Consider the following 9,160-nt stretch of genomic DNA (forward strand, 5'->3'; position numbering starts at 1 on the left):
AAGCATAGCTCAGAGGAAAAAAAAAACGAAACTCTCTGAACACCGTATAGCAGACTCTCACATAGTCTGTTGTTCCCAAACAGATCCTTCACGCTTTGCAGTATGTCATTTAGTGCTAGGCACTGAAATCTTTACTTCCTCCTCTCTCCATTTTACTTTTCAAAGAGACTCCCTTTGGGAAGGAGTGGTCCCATCAAGATAGTAACAGCCTCAAATGTGTACGAAGGCTGTTAGACAGCCCTGGTCTCTGGAGAAGAATATGAAGGCTGAGCTACTTGCCCAGGTCTCCAGCACACCACTGGAGAGTCTGGTTGTTCAAAAAGGATTCAGACAGCCATGTGTTGAGTGGGAAGGGCTATCTAGCCAGTATGAAAACCAGCTCTGCTTTTTTTTTCTTTTTTTTGAAGCCTACTCCTTTAGAGCCTAGGCACCCAAGCCAGGCAGGGATTCATCACCCAAACCTGGTCTCCTGAAGGCAAGCCCTTTCCAGAATGGACTGCAAGGCACAACTCGTTTTTGAAAGACCAGAGGAGTATGAGCTGAATGATCTATGTGATAACAGGCACGTACCTGAACCTTGTTCACTAACCACATTGTTGGATGGAAGTGGCTGGAACTGCACTTTTTGGAGGTAAGATGTAGGCAAAGTATGACTGGTTTCTGCCAGATTAGGCAGAGGAAGGTCACTTCTGAGGATTATAAATGAATTTAGGCAGATAAACACTTGTTGGCTTTGACCCACCCAAGCTGGTAGAAGATAAGGGCATAGCAGAGGCAGAATGTTAGAAATCAAGGAGGGGCTTACAGATGAAAATGTAAGCATGTAAAGAATTACACAAGAGGATTTGAGGTTCATACACTTGGATTTAGGGACCTCATTTCTGCCAGTAACCTGTTTCAGATATTTATGTCCTTTATTATCTCAGTCCAGGGCCTTTTTCTTTGGAAGTGAGAGGATTAGCAGTGTCTCAAGTGATACCATAGTTCATTAATCTCCAGAGCACTTCATTCCAAGTTCAGCCCAAAGGTCTTTACACTGTTTTGCTTTGTATGCAGCATCTGTAATCTATCTGGGTATTTACACCACACCACTGGTTCAACTGAAATGGCTACATACAGGATGTCCTTTGACAACTGCTGAAATGCAACCACATCAAAGCAAGAACTGCTTACTGGCAGATGGCACAGCTTCACACATCTTCCTACACAAGAAGCTTACAAACATCCTCTGTCATGCTGTCAGCAGCCTGGCCTAGTGGACAGCTGAACGACCAAAGAATGAAACAATGGATGTGCTAGTGCCTGGCTCTGCCGCACTTTACCCTCTGTAAAACAGGGCTAATTGCACAGTGCTGTAGACGGAAAGCACAGATAGGTCTCTAACTAAGATCTAGAGCAAAAACAGTAGAGCAATAACTCAGGCATTGTGTAAGGAAGGTGGAGTTTCAGATAGATAGTGCGTTTTATAGACAGAGTTTTAAACTGGATGAAACGGAGTTCTTAATTACCATTAAACATCAGAATAGAGCGTGTGCCAGATGACACTCACAGTCAACAAGTTTCTGAGCTAAAACAGACAAGGAAGCCACAGCACAGCTAAACTAGAAAAAAACATAGTAGGAAATATGTTAAAGATTATTTTCTGATCATTCTTCTTGTTATGAGCTAGCAATCTGTGACTGTTACAAAGAACTCCATTTCAGAACAGAGGATTTTGACTAGAAAGAAAAAAAAATGATGACTTTATGCACTGAGGGATCATTTCAGCTGTAGCGGGAACATAGCAAAAGGCATAGGGACAGCAGCTTAAATGTGACGTGCTGAAATTAGCTGGGGGATTAGCTGGGTTAGCAATACGTGCTATTATCAAGGCAAAACCAAAATGCACAAAAAGTTTCTTCCCGTGATCTGTTGGCCAGCTTTGTGGAAGTATCACATCCATAGTGCTAGCACCATGAGGAAACTCCACGTCCGTCTTTCTTCCCGTACAAAACCACACAGATTTCCAGCCTGTTGGGAAACCCTCTCCATTGTGTTACAGCAGAGTGAGTGTCAGAATGATGCTATTGCTCTTCAGAAGGCACTGATAGCAGTAAATAGCCTTTGGAGGAAGGCAGTTGTGCCTCCATTTCCCACCTGCATTTCATTTTTCATTCTTCCTTACTGACCCCACAGATCCATCTGCCCTCAAAGGCAAGTAATGGCAAGCATGCATGCCCTGCCTGCTTTCCCTCCATCTCTGTACATCTTGTGTGAGCATGTCTGGTACAAACCCTTTGCTCAGCTCAGGCTCTCCCACAGACTCTGCAGGGACACAGTATGGCTGGTTTAGGCAAAACTCTGCTGTCTTTTTTCTCCTTTCTCCCCAGCCAACTCACAGTTAATCCATGTCATACTACATCCCTCAAAGGGCACCAGGCTGTTCATCCAGCTGAGAGGTGAGTGAAAAAATACAGACCCAGTTTGACACCATATCAGCTAACTCTCCAGATAACCCAAAAGCTCACCAAGAGCCAAGAGGCCAAGCCTACTGTCATGCAATCCCTGGTCAGAGCAATCCCAGATTTTAGTGAGGGTATCAGCTCCAGGAATTTTCCACCCCTTTGGCGAGAGCTTGGATGCTGGAATTTAGCTTGAAGAAGGAAACAGATAGACATTTGGGGGGGTTGGGGGGGTGGGGGAGTGAGGGGTGGGGTGGGAAACGGACACACGGCAGAAGATAGAGAAACTTCAGTGAATCAAAGCACCATTACTTATACACACTGGGAAGTAACAAGAGATCCACAAGTTAAGTGTGGAGACATAGAGAATTAAGTGGTAATTATTCAGAAGATCTTCCACCCAAAGATATTCTGTCACTGGAACATTTGAACCTGCTTTAAGGACGATCTAAAATAAGATCAGGCACTCAGCAGCTGCATTCATACTGAACTTTCCTTGGAGAGGGGAAATGGGAAACAGGCACAATTTTCTTTAAGCTCTGCTCCAGACATAAGGCTGCAGGTAAGATATACGTGCCAATATTAGCTTTAAAATAGCTTTCTTCAATACAAATAACATCATAGCTACAGCCCCCTTCTCAGCCTTACAACCCGGGGAAATTCACAGATTCCTGGACAAGGGTATCTGTGTTGTACTCATTTTGGTGGTTAACTGGTTTGGGGTCGTGTGTACTGCTGGATTGCAGGGTAGCCATACCAGCAACAGCCTGCTCTCACCAGCTTGCTTTTGCTCAGGGCCCCATAAAAAGTCATTTTTCAGCACAAATCCAGTAAACCAGCCCCAAAGCCCCATGACATGTATCTGAGCCATGGTCTTAAATTAAGTGGAATAGCCTCACGTCCAGGTTGTCCCCACTGACCTCGCAGCACCAGCATTCCCATTTGCCTGGGCATAACCCAAGTGACCATTCGGCCAGCTCAGGGCCACTGAACTGTTGTTTCTCTCAGGGCGAGATGCTTTTCTTGAGATGTAGGGGGAGGGACAGCGACTCCGATACCCTCCCCATCCCAAATCCACATCGCCTTGTCCACCCAGCTACTAGCTACACTAGTATGCCTTGTGCCAGGGCTTGCCTTGCCTTGCCCAGCAGAGCCCCAGACCTGCCTCTGGCTGGCATAGCTCACCACGGGTGGTCTCTACCAGGCTGCAGGGTAAGGTGGAGGCAGCCTGTTCTGTTTGTGTATTTACAGGGGATGAAAGCCAAACTGGGAAAGGACTTTGGTACAGCGCAGCCAAGTGACTATAAAGTACTGCTTTAAAAAGCCACAAGGTCACCTTTACTGACATTTGGATAAGGATTTTATAGAAGTCACAGGACTTGGAGATGTGCTTGTTGTGCCTACAATCTCAGGGGAGGGAGGGATTTATGTGCTGGTCACGAAGGCTGCATTGTTATGACTCTTTCATGTTCATAAATGCTCATTTATTAGCCTGTTGGATAAAAGAGGCTGATTGGGATTTCTCTTCTCACTTACTGTAGTTCCAGGTGGCTTCCTTGACTCTGCCAACACACCTTCATGAAATTTAATAGCCCCCTACTTCCCAGTGCTCTCCAGGTGCCATGTCCTTGCACAGTCTGTCTTCTTGCTTGGGGAAACCTTAGCAAAACCTTGTTTCACGGCCATAATTCATTTAAGCACAATGTGAGAACTAAGATAAATCATCCTTTCAAATGAAGAACCAGCACACAAGCATGCTGGAATCTGAAGGATTTGGACAGAGGAGCTTTGCTAATGATACGTGTTGTGAACCTGGTGCTTGTGTATAGCTATCCATGTGCGTGTGTGTGTGTGCTCTGTCTGGGAAGCAGCACAGGCTCTGCTTGTTAAGCCCTGCGCAGCCTGAACAAGCAAGGATGCAGTCTTGAGCAAACCTGAGAGGAATGAGTCCGGGAAGGAGGAGGACATGCTCTGATGTCATGCACCTTCTGGAAAAAACGGGCAAGCAAGTCTGCATCAAATAAACACTTGGCTCCACCGCTTGTTTCTTTTCCTCCGTGCCATGACATACAGGACAAGTTTTGGCCAGATGATAGAAAACTTGGGATCATGACAAAAATAATCCTCAGCTGAAAGCATATGGTATAGCTGAGCATTTGGGTCTCTTTATTACAGTGTCATATAGACATGACATCCTTTAGGCACTGTCTGTGCTTCAATACCCAGAAATCAGACGTATCTGTTCAGTGACTATGATGTGGGCTGGAAACTTCCCTGCCCTTTTCTCACGTTAGACCTGCAAGGAGATGCAAACATGAATAATGCCATGAGCTTCGTGTTCATGTGCTCAGTATTTAACATAATTAGTCACTGGAGCCTCATCCCTTTCTCCCCCGGAGGTGACCAAGAGACAGATCACAGGATTAACAGCAAGGTCCTCAGCACTTGCTCCTTGATGCCACTTGGTGCGGGCAGGTGTATTTGAGCCTGGCAGGGTCAGCAGGCAGAAGTAAAGACAAGGTGCCGGGCAGGCAGCGCGGCCTGCAGTGTTGTTGCACCCTGGCTGGGGCTGACTCATTGGCACAGCGCCTGGGAGGCGAGGGCCTGCTCCCCTCCTCTGGGATCCTGGTGAGCTGCCGGCGACTGACACCGAAGCCCCAGAGAAGGCAGAGAGGTCGCTGGCTGGGTGCCACGGGGAGCTCTGCCATGCAGCGGAAACCGCGGCAGTGGGAGAAGAAGAGTATGTCAAGTGCAAAGCAGCAAGGATGTTTTTCAACCTAAGGTGCAGAGGCAGGTGCATAACCTGCCAGAAGCAGCATGATTAGCATAAAAGAAATTGCAGGAGTGCACGGGAAGCATAGGACAGCCATAATCTTGACCTGGGTGTAGTCAGTGTGTACGTGCTGGAGCAGGAACATGTATGTGACGCCAAATGGTGCTAACAGGCAGAGAGGCTGGGCACAAGCCCCTGGGACCCATCCTACTTATGTAAAGCTATTCCTGGAAAGGAGGCAGGAAAATTTCTGGCTTACGCTGATATGGTTTATCTCCACTAAGGGACTTTGTCCCATACATGAACCAGAAGAGCTACATGTGCTAGTAGCACAGTGGAAAGGGTCACTCCAACAAAGATGCTGAATCAATATAGCATGGAGCTGAAAAATCCCTTCCTCAGCATCCTCTTTCCTCTAGGAAGCTTCCCCTGTCACTAAAGCAGGGGCTGTTACAGGAGCTTCATAGGCTTACTGTGTGGGAATTACCTATATTGCTACACTATTGATGCAGCTGAGTGTTTTAGATCACTTAAAGAATTACTGTCAAAGGTATTAGCAAAAGTGATTTTTAATGTGAATTTATAAAAGTGAAACTTAACAAAGTTTGATGGCAAGGTTCACTCTATTACTTACTACATGAAAGAAACGTACAAAGGAGAATCAAGTTAGAATTGATTTGAAGTGAATTGTACAGAGACTGAAGACGTCAGAAGGTAAGGGAGACCCTCCCACTGAGTCATGAGGTTCAGACTGGACCCCCTTGCTTTCTAAACTTCTTCTCAGAAGGGAGTCTAGGCGTGGCTAGATCCAGTCTTAGTCCCAGACTTGGTCAATGGTTTATGTCTAATGGAATTAATGTAAAGGGTAAGGAAAATACGTTGTTGAGTTATTACGCTAATTTGTAGGGGAATGAGTGATTATGGATCCTACACAATTCTGAGGTAGCAGCAATTTGAGATTTATTAACGCTATTACGATAAACCACAAGATTAGATTGAATGATTTTTAGCGATACTTAATCATCAGCTAATTATAAGGGTGATTTAATAACATTTGTTATAATCAACACTATAAAGTTTCCTAAACCGAATGCACACACACAAACACGCATGCATACAGAGACAGATATAGAGGTTAACCCATGGTAGTAAATTACTGGTATCAAATGACCTTTGAAACTTCGCAAAATCTAATTGTAGTGAATTACATTTTCCTTCATCAGCATTCGTCAGCAGACGATCTTTGAACCCTTTTCCTTTGTCGGCATCTATCAGCGGATGATCTTAGAAGTTGTCGTGAAATCTTTTCTTCAAAATCCTCATGAAATCTGCCCTGAGAAGCGTCCCAATGCAGCGGGAGATGCCGGGTTTCAGTCTGCTGCCATCCCAGAGGGCTCAAAGGGTGTCATTTAGGGTCACTATTTATAGGATCACGAGATGATTGATTTTGGTCAGTAATTTTACATTTTGGCCATAATTCTTGTCAGGTAATTCTGGTACCTTCCAGAGCGGGCAATGATTCAGGCCACAGGGATATGGTTCCCTCCCAGGCAATAGGAGCTCCAGGTATGGTTAGGGAGCACCTAATCATCCTGACTCACTGTCAGGCAGCACTTTTGAGTAGGGTTGGGGAGTGCCTAGTCATCCCAACTCACTTGCGCTTGTACAGAGGACAAGAAAGCGCCAGATCGTCCCAGCTCACCGCGCTTGTAACCAAGAGAACAGCACAGTGTTGGCTGGCCCTGACATCGTAACGTGGCCTAGGGGGTCTGCACCCCCACAGCTACGTCTGGGCTGCAGCCAGGGGCATCCCCGGTACCCAGAGCAGCAAAGGTGCGGATGTGGATTTCACCACAAGCATCCCAACCCACTGAGCCCACCGGGGAGAGTTCCACTCCTGCTGGTATCTGAACTTGCTGGTTCATCTCAGCTTGCACGCTTTCACCGGGCCGTAGGCACAACCAGAAAACCTGCGTCAGGCCCCACGTGTAAACCAGCACAGATTTAAGGATGGTCCCTCCTGCACTGGCACAGTGCGGCACAGCAGGCAGAGCGAAGGGTCAGTGCTCCCAGTCGACTGGCATTTATTCCAGATACCTAATAACCAGTAGCTAGGCACAACATATATGCAAACCCTCCCTCCTGTGCCACACTGCTCTACATAAAAATACTTCGAGACGACTCCAGTCCCACTCAGACTGACAGAGGCAGCTGCTGTAGGAGAGCTTTTAATCCTAAAACAGAGCTTGTTGTCACTGGCAGGAAATTTTATTGTGTTGGACAGGCAATCCTAGACCTTAATTAAATAGGCTGCCCTCCCCGCAAAGGCAGACAGACTAGACTGGAGTCAGACGAAGCAAGTTTCTTAAGCCAGGGACCACCTGGCTGTAACTTCATCTAGGTGACAGCATATGCTTTTGTGACCCTCTCTGAAAGGTTGAAATCCCAAGCAAGCTCCCAGAGGTAAAGTAAGGATTTGTAAAGAGCAAGAAATCAGAGATGCTCTGTTCTGGGAAGGAATTAATTCCTTCTCCTTTCAGAGACTGAAATTTTGTGGCCTTTGCCCTGACCAAAGACACGGCAGATCATGCTGGCTCAGGATTGATTTTTAAGGGAGCTGGTGAGTCCTCCTCTGTCTCCATTGCACACAGCATAGTCGGGAGTGCTTTGAACCAGACCCTGCCAGTAGCGCCCTAATACTGGGCACCTCATTTTTCTTTCTCATGTTTGCCCTCACACTATCCCTGTGAGATAAGGTGCATTACTTTCTCCATACCAGAAAAAAGCGGCCATGTCGACTCCACACATTTTCCCCAGCCACGACCCGGCTGTTTGTAGCATCCTGCTGCTGTGCCAAGATGTGACCCTGCCGTGAATGCTCTCGACCCTGTGCAAATATTCGGAAAGACAGCATGCTGCTCATGCACCTTGCTTTCTGCCCGGAGACACCTTGAGTGCATATGCCAGAAGAGACTGCAGCACCCTACTGCTGACGCCCTGATCTGGATGATGGGGATGGGTGAAGAAGAGGGACTGAGGACCCCAGTGCTCACTGTGGGGTATAACTGCCCCTCTGACTAGGTGCAGCCAGAGAAACTGCACAATTCTCAAAGAGTCAGCTAGTCTGCTGGGAACCTGGGTGTCAGGTCAAGTCTGCACTCAAAACCCCTTTTCAGGTTCCAACCGTTTCTGACTAACCCTGGGGCAGCCTGAGGGACAAGGTGGCCCTCAGCCTCTCCCCCCCCCTCAGTAAAATTAGGTCGCTTGTACCTCACTGTGGTAGCAGGTTGGGAGAGGTAGGAGCTTTGCCACTGGGTCTGCCCCTTAAGCTCCCCCGCAGGACATGGGTATCCATCTGCAAACACAGTGCAGCATGCGCTGCAGAGACACCTCAGCAAAAAATGCAAACCGGTCCAGAGGCCAAAGCTTGGGTCTTAAGAGCGTACACCGCCACTGCAGCCTTCCTCCTGGGCTCATCGGCTCTGCTTTCCATTGCCTGGAGGGAGCAACGCACCGTGCACCGTGCTGCTGCTGGGACCCCAGGCCGCTTGCACGTGCTCCCTCCCCATAAATAAGCAAAGGGCCTTCCCTCACCGCGCTCCCCCCAGCACGGCGGTGGCCGTGGCCTTCAGTCAGGGAGCGCTTCTCTCAGCTCCGAGGCACCGAGTTGTTTAGGCTGCCGAGTTTAGGCTGCCGAGTTTAGGCTGCCGAGTTTAGGCTGCTGAGTTTAGGCTGTCGAGTTTAGGCTGCTGAGTTTAGGCTGCCGAGTTTAGGCTGCCGAGTTTAGGCTGCCGAGTTTAGGCTGCTGAGTTTAGGCTGCCGAGTTTAAGCTGCTGAGTTTAGGCTGCTGAGTTTAGGCTGCTGAGTTTAAGCTGCTGAGTTTAGGCTGCCGAGTTTAGGCTGCCGAGTTTAGGCTGTTGAGTTTAAGCTGCCGAGTTTAGGCTGC

The sequence above is a fragment of the Tyto alba genome, unplaced genomic scaffold, assembly GCF_018691265.1.
Source record: "Tyto alba isolate M040663 unplaced genomic scaffold, T.alba_DEE_v4.0 Super-Scaffold_2, whole genome shotgun sequence".
Classification (NCBI taxonomy): domain Eukaryota; kingdom Metazoa; phylum Chordata; class Aves; order Strigiformes; family Tytonidae; genus Tyto; species Tyto alba.